The sequence below is a fragment of the Penaeus japonicus genome, unplaced genomic scaffold (assembly GCF_977035675.1).
Source record: "Penaeus japonicus unplaced genomic scaffold, GWHDUDI00000001_assembly GWHDUDI00000024, whole genome shotgun sequence".
Taxonomy (NCBI): Eukaryota; Metazoa; Arthropoda; class Malacostraca; order Decapoda; family Penaeidae; genus Penaeus; species Penaeus japonicus.
The window spans coordinates 36255057-36265056 of NW_028234426.1; positions in this window are offsets into that span (position 1 = coordinate 36255057).

Here is a 10000-nt window from a genome sequence, read left to right on the forward strand (position 1 = left end):
CCCATCACCTCCCCCCCCTCCTCCTCTTCCATGCCCACATGTACACAGAAACCTTTTTCTCTCACTCTTAGTTAATTTAATAATTCTTTTAAGGTGAAAGAAACAATTCTTCCTTTTTTCCAATAAGGTTAGTTTGTTTGTTTGTTTATTCTTTTTCCAATAGCGAAAGAGCAGACCGTGCTGTAGAATGCTATAATCTCAAGAAAAGAAGAAAGGGAAAAGATAATGAGGTAGATAAAGGGGAGGGGGAAAAGGGGAGCAGTAAAGGGTGCCTTCAGAAAGGGGAAGGGCAGTAAAGTACCATTCGGGAGAAGACATTAAGAGGGGGAGGCAAGGGGGGGAGTGATAAGGAGGAGAGGAGGAGGAGAGAGGCATAGAGGGAAGACCTGTGGCGGATTAAGGGATTTTCTATAGAAAAGGACTAAAGGGTTACAATGCGTTAAAATATAATGAAATACAGAAAGATGTTTAAAATGTAATATATGATAACACAAGATACATATAAATAATAATTTTGTGTGTGATTTTAAATGTGTTAGTATTTAAATATACATATATATGTTAAATGGTGAATTAATCCCCACATCAACACACAACAAATCCAGACTAAATAACACGACATTATGGCAATATCCCAAAACATATCAATACCACTTATACAGCCCTAAAACGTTTAGATAAAGTCAAATGAACACAAGATATAAATATATACTAAATAATCTATAAATAAATATATTAAAAAATTTATCTTTTTTATATAAAAATACATCTTACCATGTGTGTGGTTGTGGTGTTTTGTGTTTTTGTGTGTGTGTGTGTGTGTGTGTGAGTGTGTGTACGTAATTATATATAAAAATTCCCTCCTATTAAAAGGTGGTCCAATCACATGTGCCCCTCCCCCCATCCAGTCACTAAATAACTCGATGGCAACCTATGTTTTACCTCCCTCCCTTAACTTGTTTTTTCTTCCGGCGGGCTGTTGTTGGCGAAGATTATCGGTAATGTGAGGCTATCGCCCTTCCCTCTTTTATCTTCGTTTCTACCATTCTTCCTACCTTCGCTATGAGGAGATTAGGCGGAACTTGATTCTCTCTCTCTCTCTCTCTCTCTCTCTCTCTCTCTCTCTCTCTCTATCTATCTATCTATCTATCTATCTATCTGTCTGTCTATCTATCTATCTATCTATCTATCTATCTCTCTATATATTCATCTATCTTTCTCTCTCCTTTCATGATCTATGTATACATTCATAATATAAAAACATTTCATTTAAAAGAAAAGCTCTCTCTCCATCTCTCTCTCTCTCTCTCTCTCTCTCTCTCTCTCTCTCTCTCTCTCTCTCTCTCTCTCTCTCTCTCTCTCTCTCTTTTCTCTCTTCTCTTTTCTCTCTCTCTCTCTCTCTCTCTCTCTCTCTCTCTCTCTCTCTCTCTCTCTCTCTTTCTCTCTTTCTCTCTCCTTTCATGGTATATGCATACATTCATAACATAACAGACATTTTATTACAAGAAAAGCTCCTGAATACATATGAATTTTAAAGAATATATATAAATATTTAGACAAAGACCTTTACATCCCCATCCACCTCCCCTGACAGAGGCTAGGGTAATGGCAAAAGATGCAATATTGACAGATATAAAGATCTCTTATTTGTACATACACTTAAGCATACACAGATGTAGATGGTTATACTATATATATACATGCCCGCACATATAAATATATGTTTGTATATATTTTAAAATATATTATTTATATATAGTTATATATATATATATATATTATATTGTATATATATATTAATATACATATATATTATATAGATATATTTATATTATATAAAATATATTATATATAATATACACAACACACACATATTATTATTATATATATAATATATATATATATATATTAAAATTTTTATATATATATATATATATACACACACACACACACACAACATGCACACTCCACAAAACACAAAAACAACCCCTCACACACACACACACGCACGCTCACAACACACACACACACACACACACACACCACATATGTGTATATATTGTTATTGTATATTACATAATGCATCTATATATATATATATTTTATATATATATATATATATTTATTATTTATATTTATATTATTTTATTTATTATTTTATATAGGTGTGTATTTATATATATATATATATATATATATATATTTATATATATATCTATATATATATATGTATATTTATATATATATATATGTATTTAAAATGTAATATATATATATATATATTTTATATATATATATATATATTTTATATATATATATATTCATACACAAATATGTATACATACATACACACAAATACACACAACTACACATACACACACACACACACCCCACACCACACACACACACACACCCATACACACACACAAAATATTATATATAATATATTATTTATATATACTTTTATATATTATATTTTATATATATATATGGGGGTGTGTGTGTGTGTGTGTGTGTGTGTGTGTGGTGTGGTGTGTGTGTGTGAGTGTGGGGTGGTTTTGTGTTATGTGTGTGTGTGGTTTTTGTGTGTATATATAGTTTATATTATTTAATTTAATATAAAATTTTTTTATATATATAATAAATACTATATATGTATTTTTATGTATAAGTATATTTTATATATTATATATTATATATATAAAAAATTTTTTTATATTTATATATTTTTTATATATATATATATATATATATATGCTCGCGCGCCGGTTTTGTGTGTGTGTGTGTGTTTTTTGCTATGTTTGTCTGTGTTGTGTCCTGTGTGTATGTGTTTTGAGTATGAGTATGTCTGCGTCGTGTTGTGCATTGTTATGGTTTTATCTCTTTGCATGTGTACTAAACATGATCATATAAGAAAACCAACAGAATTCAGGCCGAATTCCTCAAGGGAACCAGAAGACGCGACCAAGAAGCGGCCGAGACAGGGAGCGGGGGGAGAGAGATAATGAGGTCCCTAGTCTACCCCCCTTCCCGAGCGGCGCTCGGCCCATACGCGACGGAAGAGCGCCCCGAGCGGGGATCTTCTCTTCGAGTCCATGATGAGGAGCCGGACAAAAAAGCTGCCCGTGACTACGGGTCTCTCCCCCCCGCGTTGCCAGAGCCTGCGGGGCGAAGCAGCGGATGCGGAATGGCGCCGCAGGGACCTTTGCAACGTGCGGCGAGCTCGGCATGCCGTATGCGCGAGGGAGTTTATATTGTTGCCGCGGAGCGCGAGTCACGAAGCGTGAGTTGCGAGGGCAAAAAGGGGCGCTTCGCCTTGGGCAGGGGCGTGGGGGGACGTAGGGCGAGGTGGGAGCCGGATGCGGTGGGGGGAAGGGAATGGGGAGGGAGGGGAGTAGGGGGGGAGGATACGGGGGGGAGAGGTGAGGCTAAAAGAGGGAGGGGGCTCAGTCACTATTCCAGGGAGGGCGTGTTTCGAGAGATAGGCGGGAATAGGAAGGGCAGCAGGCAGGGCCGGGAGTAAGAGAGGTGAAATAATAAAGGGGAGGAGAGTGGGAGGTGCTACGACCTGTCGTGGTAAGGGCGTACTATGCTAGATGGCCTCGAGCCGTGGAGGGGGAAGGAAAAATGAAAAAGGAGGATCTACCACCCAGCCTGCACGATCATAAAGTTAACCGCACAATTCTGCCTGGCCTATGCCTGGAGGAAAGGGGAGGCGCTGCGAGGTGTAGGGGCAATAAAAAAATTATAGAGGGGGTATACCAGGGCGGATAATAAACAGAAATGGGAAGGAACAAGGAAGAAGGGGCGTGGGTGAAAAGGATATGGAAGATGGCTCAACCCAGACGCGAAGGTGAAAAGGAGGATAGTATAAAATGTCGATTGAGGAGAAAGCTAATAGCGGGGAATACCCCCACGCCCCCGACAACTCCCCCCTCACCCCCCACACAGCCTGAGGCCGGCTTTCTCATGCCGACGCAGTTACCGGGGATTTTTTGATTTGCACACCCTGGGGCGCGACCCCGTCCACCACCAAAGTGCAGTGGGCAGAAGAAGGAGAGGAACTCAGTAGTATGGGGTTATAATGAGTTGGTTGAGTGGGGGGTGACTGAGTCAAACTGGGAGGGGTGGCGGATCGTGGGGTTGAAGAGGTGTGGGCGGTCTGTTGGGTAAGGGGGGCAAGCAGGGGGGGGGAGGTGGGGGGAGGAGAAGAATACCAAGACGAATAGAATTGAGAGGGGAGAAGGGGAGAGCGACGAGAGTGAGGACGAGAAGGGTCGACTGAGGAGGAGGAGAGGGGCGGGGGAGGAGCGAGGTATCGACCCACACAAGGAGGAATAGAGAGAGCGGGAAGGGAGAGCAGAAACGAGAGGGCAGAGCAGAGAGGGAGCAGGGGGCGAGGTCATAGAGAGAGAGAGAAGAGGGAGGAGCCAAAGCGAGGAGGCGAGCGCAGCGAGGGAGAGATAGAAGAGGGCGGGGGAGCGAATAGACGATAGCAGAGAGCGAGCGCGAGAAAGAGGAGCGAGAAGAGTAGCGAGAAGAGAGCGCGAGCGCGCGCGATCTAGAGAGCAGCCGCCGAAGGTCTCGCGGGCAGACGCGCTCGCGAGCTATCTCTATCCTCTCTCTCTTCCCTCTCTTCTCTCTCTCTCCTCTCTCTACCTATCTTTCTATATCTGTATCTCTATGTTTTTTTTCCCCCCCCCCCCCTCTCTACTCTCCTGTCTCCCTCTCTCTATTTCGCTCTCTCTTTCGCTCTTCCTCTCGTCTCTCTCTCTCTCTCTCTCTCTCTCTCTCTCTCTCTCTCTCTCTCTCTCTCTCTCTCTCTCTCTCTCTCCTCTCTCTCTCTCTCTCTCTCTCTCTCTCTCTCTCTCTCTCTCTCTCTCTCTCTCTCTCTCTCTTTCTCTTTACACACAACATAATTACATAGACTCTAAGAGAGGATGATGATAAGGAAGAAGAAGCAGAAGAATATGAATAAAGAAAGAATAGAAGTAATATCAAACATTAGGAAGTCATCGTATGTGGGACATCTGCCAATTATTTTAGAAAGAAAAGATTAGTGTCCTTAAAAAAATCGAAAAAGAATTTAAAGAAAGAAAGTGATGTTGAAGTTTGGTGGTGGTTGTGTGGGAAGCAATTGTAAGGGAATTGTGGTTAGGGAAAAGGGATAATAGTCGGTTGAATTGAAGAAAATATTGTCGGGTGAAAAGTATTATATGTTTGTAGGGTTGTTGTAATTCGTGGGAATGTTTGAGGAAATGTGTTAATATGATTGGAGAATTGTGGTTTGGGGGGGGGGAAGTGGTTAATGGTAATAAGGGTGTAAGGGCGGAGTGAGTGTGGGGGGGGGGTGTGGGGAGGTAGGGGGGGTGGGGGTGTGGGGTGTGGGTGGGGGGTGGGTGGGGTCTGGAGGCTTTGAGTGTGTGGTGGAGGGTGTTGTTATGAGTTGGCAGGGTAATTTTGAGTGGGTGGGGGTTGAGTTGGGAGGATGCTGGGAGTTTGTTTTAATTTACTATGCTATATGCTTAGGGGGTTTAGGGTGGGACAGTGTTTGTGGTGGAGGTGGGGGAGGTGTGGGGGAGGGGGGGGTGGGGTGGTGCCTGGGAGGTGTACGAATGGGGAAGTGTGGTAGGTGGAGTGGGTTTGTTGTTGGGCTGGTGGGATAGTTTGGGGGGGGTTGTTGTGAGGTGCTGGTGGCTTGGTGGTGTGGGGGGGGATGTTTCTGTGGTGTGGGTGTATGGGGGGCGTGGGTGGTGGTGTTGTAGGTTTGTTGGTTTATGGTTGGCTGGAGTAATTGAATGCTGGGCATGTGATGGGGATTGAGGATATTATTTGAAATGATTGTAAATTAAATTCTATATAGTAATATTATTATATTTTAGGTTATAACATATTTATGTTGTCTTGCTATTTAATCTGGACCATGTGTGATAACCCAGCAATATTTGATTAGAGTAATATTAATAGCTTTGATTGTTTGTTTGATAATGTAATGATATTCGATATTTGTGATGATATTTTAAAAGTATTTGATTATTGATATGCATATTCATAACTGTAATGATAATATTAGAAAGAATTCATAAACGATAATATGATAATGATGCGGTTAACAATGATAATGTTGATGATAATTAATAAGAATAATGGATAACTAGATAGTTAATAATGATGTCATATTATTATTACTAGCTAACAATGATAGTTGTGATTTTATTACAGTAATCTTATGTTTGATGTGGTTTTTGATTAATGGGTTTGGTATGGTAGTGGGGGTGGTGGGTGTGGTTAGTGGTTGGGGGGTTTTGTTGGATGAGTTAAGCGTATATTGTTGTTTGTTGTATGGTGTTGTTGGGGAGGTGGTGTGTTGGAGGTGTTGGTGTTATTTGTTGGGTGTGATCTGGGAGAAGGATTGTTGGACAGGGATATTTAGAACAGTCATCACTCGTCGATTTGTTCACAAGTAGTATCTATAATTGTATCTTTATCAAGCAGTATGTAACGAGTATAAAGGAATGATGATATTTTCTCTTTTATAAGTGATTAATATATCCAAACTTATATAAAGATGAGTAATGGAGTACTATTATAATTTTAATAATAACTATATATGATGAATACGAATTTGATTTTTTTGTTTACCTTACATTGTAACCTCGAAACGAAGCTTTTTATTAATGCTGAATTTGTACAGGACAACAGCAACCTTGTATACAATAATAAGTACAGTTAAAAAAAAAAAATTGATACATTTATGTAATCACGATAAAACAAGCAGGCAATAGGAATTCGAAAATGTCAGTTGAGATTTTTTTTTCACAGCTTAAAGTTTAATGGTATTTCATATCAGTGGATAGTACTGTGAGTACGATGTTTTTATAGGAGGAATTTCGACTTCAGAATTATCTTTTATTAAAATTTCCATATCATAAGGCTGTAAATCTTATCAACTTGTGTTTAGTGTGACTATAAACCTCGTATCCATTCATCTTTCACTAATTCATACTCTTCTTGTCTACGGCGTTTTTATAGCATTTACATATTTTTTTAAGGTAGAAAAAGAATGAGCGATTTTCATCAAAACTTTTCCGATGTTTTATTTCTTCGTGTATCTTACTTACATATTTTGGATTCTTTTGGTTAGGAAAGAGAGAGAGAGAGCAATAGCGAGAGGAGGAGTAGGAGTTAGGAGAGAGAGAGAGGAGCGATAGAGAGAGAGGCAGGTGACGAGAGAGTGAGAGAGAGTGGAGTTAGAGGCTGAGAGAAGAGGAGAGAGATGGAGATTGGAGAGAGAGAGAGAACCGCTAGAGAGAGGGAGATGAGAACGTCTAGTCCAGAGAGAGAGAGAGAGAGGAGAGAGAGAGAGAGAGGGAGGAAGAGGAAAGATTAGCGAGAGCAGATTTGTGAGAGAGATAGAAGGGAGAGAGGAGAGAGAGAGAGAGCTTTCGCGAGAGAGAGAGAGAGACATGAGAGGCTGGAGCGAGAGAATGAGAGCTCGAGGGGGCGTGGGGGGGTGAGATAGGCGAGGAGAGCGAGAAAGAGGTGGGGGGTGGGGTGGGCGCGGCGGGGAGGAGAGGATAGAGAGACGAGGAAGAGTAGAGTAAGGAGATGAGAGAGAGGAGAGAGAGAAGATAGATGCAGATGAGAGAGACCGAGCGGATGAGGAGAAGTGAGTGGAGTAGAGAGAGAGTATGGGAGGATAGGAAGAGTACAGGTTAGAGAGAGAGATCCGAGCAAGAGGAAGAGAGAGAGATGAGTGAGGAGAGGAGAGGAGAGAGAGGAGGAGGAGAGAGAGCGGAATGAGAGGAGAGCGTTCTGGAGAGCGAGTGAGTAGAGCGAGGAGAGAGAGGGGAGTATAAACGAGAGGAGAGAAGGAGAGAGAGAGAGAGATGTAGGAAGAGAGAGAGAGATATTGAGAGAGAGAGATAGAGGAGAGAGAGAGGAGCGAGAGAGGTGCGAGAGAGAGGAGGAGAGAGAGAGGTGAGAGAGGAGACCGGAGAGAGGAGAGTGAGAGAGAGAGAGAGAGAGAGGAGGAGAGAGAGAGGCGAGATAGAGAGAGGAGACTCGGGAGAGGATTGTAGTAGAAGGAGAGCGGGGAGAGAGAGAGAGAGCGTTAAGAGAAGGAGGAGGGGAGAGAGAGAGACGAGAGAGAGATAGAGAGAGAGAGGAGAGGATGGGAGAGAGAGGAGATGAGAGAGGAAAGCTATGAGAGGAGAAGAGAGCGAGAGGAGGAGAGAGAGAGGAGAGGGATAGGGAGAGATGAGAGAGATGGAGAGCGTGAGGGATGTGAGTTTTGTTGATGAGAATGTGTGCTGGGAGGAAGAGGAGAGAGTAAGAAACGAGAGGAAGAGATGTGGAATAGGGGAGGAGATGGAGAGGATCGAGAGTGTGACAGAGGAGGTGAACAGGAGTGGATCGTGTTGATGTGTGAGTGTGGGTGTGAGGAGAGAGAAGGTGTGAGGCACAGCAGAGGAGAGAGAGGAGATGAGGATGAGGAGGAGAGAGAGAGAGAGAGAGAGGAGAAGAGAGAGGGGTGAGAGAGATGAGAGAGTAGTGCGAGATGAGAGGAGGGTGAGTAGTTGTGAGGAATGACGAGAGGGAGAGAGACCGATGGAGAGGGCTGCAGAGCCGGAGAGAGGAGAGGAGAGAGAAGGAGATAGACGATAGAGGGAGAGAGAGTAGAGAAGAGAGATGAGAGAGAGAGGAGAGAGAGAGAGAGAGGAGAGAAAGGATGAAGAGGAGAGACGAGAGAGAGAAGGAGAGAGAGAGAGCAGAGGAGAGAGGGAGAGGAGAACGATAGAGATGAGAGACGAATCGAGAGATGTATAGGGCCACGAGGATGAGGAGGAGAGTGAGGGTGAGATGAGGGTAATAGAGTGAGGAGAGAGAGAGGGGTGGAGAGGAAGAATCCAGAGCGAGGAGGTTGACAAGAGATGAAGAGAGAGAGGAGCGGAGAGAGAGAGAGGTGAAGAGAGACTGAAAGAGAGTTAGAGAGATCAAGAGACGGAGACAGGAGAGAGAAGGATGGTTGAAGAGAGGGGAGAGAGAGAACCTGGGGGGTAATAGTTAACAGAGATGTGGGAGATATGTAATGCGGATATTTGTATGTAGGCGACCAAACATGTAGAAGTGGGGAAATTATGATGCAAGTTTTGCGTTTGTGTCTATATTCTTCTCTCTCTTATTCGTTACTCTCTCTCTCTCTCTATCTATCTATCTATCTATATATCTATCTCTCCCTCTCTCTTTCTCTCTTTCTCTTCTTCTCTGGATTCTCTCTATGATCTCTCTCTGCTTCCTCTCTATCTATCATATCTATCTATCTATCTATCGTTAAGTCTATTATATCTAATATCTAGCTCCCTCTCTCTTTAGCTCTCTTTCTCTATGACAGACTACTCTCTCTCTACTTACGTCTGTCTCTCTCTTTCTACGCTCTCTCTACGTCTAGCTCGTTGCTACTCCCTCTCTCTCTCTCTCTCTCTCTCTCTCTCTCTCTCTCTCTCTCTCTCTCTCTCTCTCTCTCTCTCTCTCTCTCTCTCTCTCTCTCTCTCTCTTTCTCTCTCTCTCTCTCTCTCTGTCTCTCTCTCGCTTTCTCTCTCTCTCTCTATCTCACTCACTCTATCTCCCCCTCCCTCTGTAAGTAGGTATCGTTTTCATCATTGATTTTATTACTAACATTACCCAACACTTTTCATAATAGTTTTATCATTTTTCCAGTCCCCAATAACAGAATCATCATTGTTAGCGTTTGTAGGCGTGCATATGTGTTATATATATATATAAATATATATAAGTATATATATATATATCATATATATTGTGTTATATATATATATTATATATTTTTTTTATTTTTTTTTTTTTTTTTTTTTTTTTATTTCTTTTTTTTCTTTTTTTATCTATGCGAGGGGGAATATATGTATGAGCGTGTATGAGCGAGAAAGAAAAAAAAACTTTTTAGTTAAGCTTGTTAGTTGAATTAAGTATAGTTCGATGA